General features: G+C 42.1%; 1 protein-coding gene across 1 annotated transcript in view; it reads left to right on the top strand.

Moving 5' to 3' along the window:
* ITPR2 (inositol 1,4,5-trisphosphate receptor, type 2) overlaps positions 1–9,778 on the top strand; it is a 732,333-nt gene that overhangs the window by 700,857 nt on the left and 21,698 nt on the right. The gene's annotated exons all lie outside the window — the stretch shown is intronic.

Genomic DNA, 9,778 nt, shown 5'->3' with positions numbered 1-9,778 from the left:
CAGATCTGATTTGACGGTACACGCACACAAAAATTAAAAAAAAAAATAAATAAAAATAAAGTAAACTTTGGAGTGAACATCTATATCATCTTTTAAACATGCGTATCATTGTTTCATAAAGATGTAACCAAAGCATCCATTAAAATATTAGTCAAGTTAAGTATAAAATAATATATCCATATTTACTTGGTGTAAATATATATGATACATTTATAGGATGTAAGTGAGAACCTCTATTGAAGAACTAAGAATAAATTTAAGTCCAGTAGGATCTTGGAAATCTTGGCTACTAACACTGGCAGGACCATCACTTTTCCATTCCTGGTGATAAATTTTAAATCCAAATAAATCCTGTTTGTTAGGGCAGTAAAAAGCCCCGTCAGCTCTAAAGTGAAGTAGGCATGCATCCCCTGGCAGCTTATTGAGGCTATAAACTGGGCCAAAGCGCAGGCATCTCCTACAATCTAATCTTCAAGCACAGAGTTATGGCAAAGCCAACAATGGGTCTAAGGGCAAGGCTTCTTTAATATAATTCATAGCAAGGTCAGGGGCCCTGCATCCAGGCTAAAGCTAAAGGTCATTGTCACTGCCTGTTCTGCAAGACTGAAAGCGAGGCAGCATGGAGGCCAGAGTAGGGTGGAGAAGAGGTGAACTTGACATGTGGCCTGGTTCCCTGAGCCACTCCAGGTGAGATAAGTAATAATAAATCAAGACAAAGTTAGAGGATAGTAAAATGTGGAAAGGTAACAACTATGTTGGAAACCAAGGCCAATAGCTCGCTTTCTTTCAAAATAATAGTCCAGATACACAAATGGGGTCAGCTGCTGACTTACGTGGGCACCACACCTTCGGAAATCTGACCACAGCCACCCTTGCAATGACTTGGAGCCAGAGTTAGAATTCCCCACTTCTGAGATGGCTTCCTTCCCTCTGTTGTGTTGGTGATTTTAAACTGTAGATTTTGAAAACCATGACAACCTGAGGACTTTTCATTTTTATAAGTGACCAGGCCGAGGCAATGTTGTGCTTGGAGATATGGAACAAATGAATAAGGCTCCGGATTCCTACAAAGGTCCAAGCCCAGGGGTTGAGAGAGAACAGAGGGAAAATCCTCTGAAACCCCAAAATAGCAGTTGGCAAGGGGAGATTTGAAAACCTGAGTCAGGGTGACTCTTTGTTCTTGTCCCCGAAAATCCATTGGCTTCTAGACGTCATAATCCCATGAGCCCAGTTACAGATCCTTCTCCCACTCTCGTATTCTTTGCCCTAACCATATGGTCCCACATGCTACACCTACACTTCACTGTCCTAGCTCTTACCAAACTCATGCCATAAATGTCAGCTTTCTTTCCCCAAAAGAGGAAGGCATTGCACTCAGTCCTATAAATGCATCATTTTGTTAAATTCTAACAGAAATCCTAAAAGATAGACACAATTATCTCCATTTTCAGAGGAAGGCAATTAAATAATCTTCTATTTAACCTACTTAGAGGCAATGTAGGGTACAGAAGAGATCAGGCTGTCTCCAAACACTTGCTTTTTTCTATTTCAGCCTGCTGTTTGTTCTCCTCCCTCTAAGCATCTTCTCCTTTGGGGACTCTTAAGACTGATTTAGTGTCATCTCACTTAGTGTTGACATTAGTCCATGGATAGTGTGTGATTTGTTAATGTATCAAGGTGCTACCTGAATGAATAGAGGGTTAAGTCCTCACAGAGGTCCCTCATGAAGATGGTCTGATAATCTGTTCCACCCCTCCCCCACCAAAATCCATTACTAAAGTCCTATGAGGATTTACAGTTTTCTCTGGAAGCTAGCAGCTCCTGCTTCACATAGCGCAGATGATCACATCATGGACTATAAGCAGAAGTGGTGAAGAGGACTGGTGCTCCAGCTGGGGATGGCAATTAGCCTGCAAATGGTTGGTCAGCAGTGAGGAGAAGGGAAAAGAAGGCAGAAGCAAGTAGAAGAAAAAGATGACAGTAGACATTGACTGTGCTGCCACAGGTGGTGCAAACCATTAACACAGTTGGTTGTAGCTGCAAGGTTGGAAGTTTAGATCTATTCATAGGCACTTTGGAAGAAATATTCAAAAATCTACTTCCTAAAAAATCAACCACTAAAAGCCTCATGTGACACAATTCTACTGTGACATGTTAGGGTCATCATGAATGGAGATTGACACCTGACACCTGATCTTATGCTGCTATAGAGGCTATGGTAGAGTTCTGGTAGAGTACTGCATTATGTGTTGCATTGCCAAAGGGTCAGCTGTTCTAATCCACCCGTTGCTCCATGGAAGAAAGATGGACAGTATTCTCCTGTAAAGATTTACAGCCTCAGAAACTAATGGAAGGTTGCTGTGAGTCACAACAGACTTGATGGCAATATATTTAGATTGGGTTTGTGGTTTGTGGGAGGCTGTCAGCGCGCGCGCGCGTGTGTGTGTGAGAGAGAGAGATGCACATATTAGGAGCAGTTTAAAAGTTAGTGTTATCACATGTCTAACGGCAGCTATTGTCATGGTGTACCTATTGTCCAGGAGAGCTGCCAGGCGTGACCAGGCATCACCTTCTGTAATCTGACTGGCTCCATCATGTGTTGGGACTGAGTTTTGCATGTAGGGATTGCTTCAGTGATTGTTTCTGGTTTTTAAAGTCTTCTGTCAGATTAATATTTCATAAAAGAAAGTAATAAATATTTCAAAAGGGAATAAAATGTGCAACATTAGATCTTATATCTGTGATGTTTCACAAACACTAAGAATGCATCAGAAGCAGGATCAGCCTCTAGGGTGGTTATTCTCATACTGTAGGAAGCCCTGGTGACCTAGTGGTAAGAGGTTGTGCTACCAACAGAAATGGCAGGCAGTTTGGATCCACCAGGTGCTCTGTGGAAGAAAGATGGGCAGTTTCCCTCCTATACCAAGTACAGCCTCTAAAAATTGACAGTCAGCTATGAGTCAGTTCTAACTGAATGGCCCACAATAACAATAAAACAGCACAGAACAGATTCACCTGGAAGTATCTGGCTTATTGATGCACAGACTGCAGAGTCCTTCCCTTAGAGTTACTGATTCTTTAGGTCTGAGGTCTGCTGTGAGAATTCCTAACTGTATACCAGGTGATGGTGATGCTGCCCGTGAGGGCTCCTCTTTGAGAACCACTCATACTCTTAAGTAGCATTTTCAATCTGAGGCAAAATGAAGATGAATTAAACAGTTAAAAGAGCAATTACAGGAAATGTCTTAACATCTCAAACTAGACATCAGCTGGTGAGCGGGCTGACTGCAAGCCCAGGGCAATCAGGTCCCAACAGAGAAAGCACCAAGATGAGAGCCACAGTGCTGCTTTCACTGAACAAGCCTGTGTAATTCTAAATTTTCATCACAACTCATGAAATAGCATTTGATGAAAGGAAAAAAAAAGAATATTCTTTTTCTCCTCAGTGCGGAGATCGAAGTACTCTTTAAGCAAATTTGTTAATTTCTTTGTGCAAGAAAAACTAAAATATAATGTGTACATTATGTATTACATTAAGCTCTAGTGGCCTACAGATAAGAAGCTGCACTGCAATCTCAAAGGCACACAGTTCGAATCTACCAGCTACTCTTCAAGGGAAGGATAGACAGTTAATCCTGTGCCTTTAACTGTCTCTATGAGAACCCACAGGAGGGTCAGCAATGAGTCAGCTCCAACTCAATGGTACATAACAACAGTATCATTTATTACATGTACACATTATATATATAATATATATATATATGTACATATGTGCACTGTGTATATATACAGCAGCTATGTATGTATGTATATACCATCTCTTGGCTACAAATATCTGATTTAGGGACAATTTCTACTTGCACTTTTCAATTTTGCCTTCATTTTTAAATGATTGAACTAATCCCTACATTCAACAAATTCTTTATCACAGTCACCTTCCCTGGCTGTAAATACAGCTTTTAAATCACTGAAAAAGTTTAGAGCCGTTTCTTGCACTAAAGTAAGACTAATGAAAGCTGTATGCACCTGTCATGACTCACTAGCAAGTTCCACATAAAAACTTAATATCTTCCCCCTCCCTCTTTCCCTCCCTCCCTTCCTTTTTCCCTCCCTCTCTTTCTCTCTCTGTCTTCCTCTCTCCCCAGCTCTCCCCCTCCATCCCCCATCTCTCCCCCACCACTCTCCTTACAAATGAGATTTGTTCCTCTGTCTTTAAGAATTTTTATGCATCATAATTACTATTATGTCAGTGTGACCAGATCCTGAATATAATGTTAGCTACTCTATGTGTTTAAATTCTAACCTCTACTTAGGCAGGAGTAGAAGTATTTCTGCAATGATGTTGTTATTTGCCATCAAATCGCCTGCGACTCATAGCTACCCTGTGTACAAAAGCCCTAAACCTTGCTCTGTCCTGTGCCAATCGCACTGTCTCCAACACACCTACCCCAGTTACCCCAGTCACTGGATCAAACCATCTCATAGAGGGTCTTCTCCTCCTGTGCTGTTCCTCCACCCTCCCAGTGTGTCCAAAGTATGTCAAATGAAGCTTCAGAATTCTTGCCTCCAAGGAGCAACTGGTTCGACCCTCTCTAGGACGAACCTGTTTGTTTTTTTAGCAGTCCGTGGTATATTTAATACCCTTCTCAAGTAACACAGCTCAAAGGCATCAATTCTCCTTCTGTCCTCTCTAGTCATTGTCCAACTCTCTGATGCATAGCAAGTGATTGCAAAGACCATGGCCTGTATCCGGTGCACCTTACTCCCCAGAGTGACACCATTGCTCTTCATGCTCTGGAGCGATCCCTAAGAGCAGACTTTCCCATCATAATACGTCTTTTAATTTCCTGCTGCTGGTTCCAACAGTATTGACTGTGGAGCCAAGCAAACTAAAGCTGTTAACAATCTCAATCTTTTCACGATCCATCCTGATGCTGTCAGTTGGTCCAGTGGTGAGAATCTTTGTCTTCTTGATAATGAGCCTCAATCCATATTGAAGACTGCAGTCCTTGACCTTCTGCAGCATGCACTTCAGGTCCTCCTCAGTTTCAGCAAGCAGGGTTGTGTCATCTGCATAACGCAGATTGTTGATGAATCTTCCTTCAACCCTGATGCCACACTTCTCACACAACCCAGCCTCCCGAATAATCTATTCTGCATATAGGTTGAAAAGTATGGAGATAGGACACATCCCTGACATATACCCTTCCCAATTTTGAACCATGCAGTGTTTCCTTGATCTGTTCTGATGACTGTCTCCTGGTCATATTTCACATTAGCACAAGTGTTCTGGGATTCCCATTCTTCTCAGTGTCGGCCACAGTTTGTTGTGATCCACACAGTCAAATGTCTTTTCATAATTAATGAAACACAGACATTCCTGTGGTACAACCTGCTTTCAGCTAATATCCATCTAACATTAGCTACAATATCCCTACTACCATGACCCCTTCTAAACCTAGCCTGCACTTCTGGCAGTTCTCTGTTGACGTGCTGTTCTAGTCGTTTTGGGGTAATCTTCAGCAGAATCTTGCTTGCGTGTGATATCAATAATATTGTTCAATAATTTCCATACTCTGTTGGGTTACCTTTCTTTGAAATGGAACAAATATAGATCTCTTCCAGTCCGTGGTATATTTAATACCCTTCTCAAGTAACACAGCTCAAAGGCATCAATTCTCCTTCTGTCCTCTCTAGTCATTGTCCAACTCTCTGATGCATAGCAAATGATTGCAAAGACCATGGCCTGTATCCGGTGCACCTTACTCCCCAGAGTGACACCATTGCTCTTCATGCTCTGGAGCGATCCCTAAGAGCAGACTTTCCCATCATAATACGTCTTTTAATTTCCTGCTGCTGGTTCCACGGACTGAGGTGATTGTCCTCCAGATTCCTTAACACAACTTGGTGAGCACATCCAGGGCAACATCTGATTGTATATAACATCTTTAATTTTTATTTTATTTTATTTTATGTTGTGTGTGTGCCATCAGCAGGAGAGGAAGACCCTCAATGAGATGAATCAATTCTGTGAGTGGAGTGGCGGGAATGAGTGTTTTGAGGCGGCGAGGTTGGCATAGGATAGAACAGTGTTTAGGGCTCCTGTACATAGGGTCGCTGTGAGTCGCAAGCGACTCGATGGCACATAACAACAACAACCATCAGATCAGATCTGGCTGGTTCAGGAGGAGAGCATCTGGTGGATTCGAATCAGTGTATCATATGTATAGTTTTAAAGTTTTCCTTGAGTTCTGCATATTTCTAATTCTTCAGATAAGCTACATAAATGGAGATGAATATGATAGTCATATTTGAGAAATTTCAGGGGTATCTTATTAAAATATAAGAACTTACAAGAAAGCACTTTTGATTTCTAGTCAAGAAAGAAATTTATCAAGTTATGGAGTAACTTAAACCTGCACTGAACCAAATTATTGTTGTTTATGATTAGAGCACATATTGGTCATGTCATTTGAGGCTCAGAATAGTTTGAAGATTTAAGACCATCTGTTAAGAATTCTTTTACAAGATGAACACATGAAAACATCCAGACTGACTGTTGGGTAGGATTTAGACAGAACTCCTTGTACAAATATAGCCAAGAAACCCTTAGATCTACTCTTTCTCTAGACCACTCCAAGTCTGGTGCCACCACTGGCTCTTCAACATTTTCTTAACAGTATTTGAAAGATACATTTCCCTTTTTCTTTCCATTGTGGACTTTTTTGGACATGACAATCTTGATGTAAAAACGCTCTCCTAAGAGAGTAATACCCAAAATACATAGATAATACAGGATAACTGAAAGATTTAGAAGGATGATTAAACTGTTAATCCAGTAAACGAAAATTCAGATTGTAATGCATGAAAAAGGCCAAGAGACTTTTAAATATAGCCTGTCTTTCATGTTTCAGATGTCCATTGTCATCCAGGCTTTGCTTATGTTTTTTTGATTGCTGAAGTTGGGTCAGTGATTTATATTTAAGGTTTTTCCCATCCCTATCACTTGTTATGCATCAGAGAGTTGGACAGTGACTAGAGAGGATAGAAAGAGAATTGATACCTTTGAGCTGTGGTGCTGGAGAAGAGTATTGAGGGTACCGTGGACTCCTAGGAAAACAAAGAGATTCATCCTGGAGAGGGTTAAACCAGGTGGCTCCTTGGAGGCAAGGATTCTGAGGCTTCATTTGGAGAGGGACATCATGCTTGGGAGGGTGGAGGGACAGCGCAAGAGGGGAAGACCCTCTATGAGGTGGATTCATTCAGTGACTGGGGTAATCGGGATGGGTGTATCTGAGATGTGCGATTGCCACAGGACAGAGCAGAGTTTAGGGCTGTTGTGTACACTGGGTTGCTATGAGTCGCAAGCGACTCGACAGCACATAACAACAACAACATAGTAAGAAGCATTTCCAGTGATGTGCTGTTAGGTGGTGGTGTGTTGACTCTGACCTGTAGTGGCCCTATGAACAATGGATGTGCTAGTCAATATTAAATGATTAGTTCTGGGGCCAGGGAATGGGAGTAGCCCTGAGTGTAGCAGTTGCCCACTGCCATGGTATAAATACTGTACCATGGAGTAAATCAGATCAGACCATATCTTTACAGAAGCACTTCAATGCTGTCTCGTTAACATCATGTTGTTGCTGTTGCTGCTGCTGCTGTTGTTGTTGTGGGCCCTCCAGCTGGAACAGACTCGGAGTTGAGAGATTGTAAATCGCTGAAGAGGCAGTTGCCCGTCTCTCCTTCATGTAGCAGCTGGACAACTGGAATTTGTCAGACTCAACTGCACAGCAATCCCAAAGGCACGTGGTCCAAATCCACCAGCTGCTCTGTGGGAGAAGGATGGGCAGTCTCCTCCCAGGCAATTAACTGCCTCTGAAGAACCTCTGGAGGGTCATTTATGGGTCAGTTCTGACTTGGAAGACACACAGCAACAAGAAGAAGCACATGCACCATTTCCTTGAAATAAGCCAATCTTTCTCTCTCTTTCCTTTTTTGTATTTTTTTAGAAAAATTTCTATTTAGCATTTACCAGCTGGACTCAGTTTAGATGATCCCAATTTTGTTGGCAACATGCAAAGCATCACAGTTAGGAGCAAGTCGAACACTGGCCTTCTCGCCATCAGGCCTAATCAAGGTCATGTGACACCTTGGCCACATTAGCTTCCTCACAGTTTGTTTGATTTGGTGCTTCTTGGCCTTGACATCCCCCATTAACTTAAGTGTGTTGGTATCTTCTGTCTTCTTCATGGCTGACTCGTTGCTTGGGGGAAACTCGACGATGGCATAGTGGTCTAGCTTGTTTTTCTGGGGGCGCTCTTCCAGGGTATTTGGACCACCTTCGGAGTCTCAGTGTCTTAGGCCGCTTAGGTGGGTGGAGTGTGGAACTTTTTGTGGCTGTGGATGCCATTCAGCACGGCCTTCTTGGTCTTTAATGCCTTTGCTTTGGCTTCAGTCTAGGAAGGGACAGGGGCTTCCTTCTTCACTTCCGGTGCCGTCGCCCCATCTCTCACTCTTTTCTATGTAAAAACTTCATTAGTTTTTTCAAACTTCCACCACAGGATCTCTGAATGAAGCATTGGGAAAAGATGTGCACAGATGATTCTTAGAGATATCATGCCCTATCTCTTCTCTAGCAGAACAGCTGTGAAGTTCTGGCCCAGTAATCCATTTTAGGAACTAAATTACCTAGTCTGTCTGACCACGTTAATCAGATTAACCAAATATTTTGAATCTGGGAATGCAATCTTCCAGAAGTAGGCCTTGCCTTTCAAACATGCGTTCCAAACACTTGTGTCTGGTTTCATCTCCTCCTTGCCTGGTATTGTGGGAGCAGCACTTCCTCACTCCTGTCACCCGTGCCCAAACCCCCATCAATGTCTCCTTGGGCCTCTACAGTGATTCCAAGTGGGTATTCTCCATACAGCAGTCAACTTGTTCTCTTGTTTTTGCTGTTGTCCTCTGTTTCGTCTCCTCCGGTGGCTCCCAGTGCATACAAGGTTCTCTAAAGCTAAACCTCGCACTTCCTGCCTCCCTCTGTTCCTCTCTTTCACTTTGTGTTCACTCTTCCCTTTCTTGAAAAAGACAGCAACAGGGGTCTGGGAATGCTGAGGCAGGTCCATGAGTTCCTTGATCATTCACAACTGGTTGGTGAACAGTCCTCTTTTTTGTATATTATTATTATTCATTTTAATGAAAATTTACAGAGACTTGGACACTCCATTCATTCTTAAACAGTTCTCTCCCTCATATGTTTCAATGCAGTATACATTATTTATCCTATCTTCCTCAGTCTTCCCCCAACCTCAATGTCAGTCCCGTTCTACAACAGTGGCACTATGCAGTATGTTTCCTTTTGTGACTGAGATACTTCACTCAGCATAATGTCCTCCAGGGTTACTCATTTTTAATAATATTTCATGAGTTCCTTTTTTTCAATGCAGTGTAGTATTCCATTGTGTGAGTATAGCACAACTTCTTTATCCATTTGTTTGTTGATGGGCACTTAGGTTGTTTCCGATTCCTTGCTATTTTTTTTAGAGGTTCAACTATGTCATTTATTGTTCAAATTCCATCTACTACTGGATTGTTATACAACTCGGAAGTCCGCATGCACGGCAGAGGTGAAGTAAGGAACTGCTTATGAGGATTTCCATCAATTCCAATAACTAAGAAATAGTGAGAAGAGTTAGGACCTCAGAAGGCTTTTAGGACCAGATAGTAGGCTCTTGTGTCCAGGAGAAAACGAATATACTTACCAGTAATGTTAATGCTC

Source organism: Elephantulus edwardii, unplaced genomic scaffold, assembly GCF_000299155.1.
Source record: "Elephantulus edwardii isolate Elephantulus edwardi_28Jun2011 unplaced genomic scaffold, EleEdw1.0 scaffold00157, whole genome shotgun sequence".
Classification (NCBI taxonomy): Eukaryota; Metazoa; Chordata; class Mammalia; order Macroscelidea; family Macroscelididae; genus Elephantulus; species Elephantulus edwardii.
This window is presented reverse-complemented; position numbering and strand designations above follow the sequence as displayed.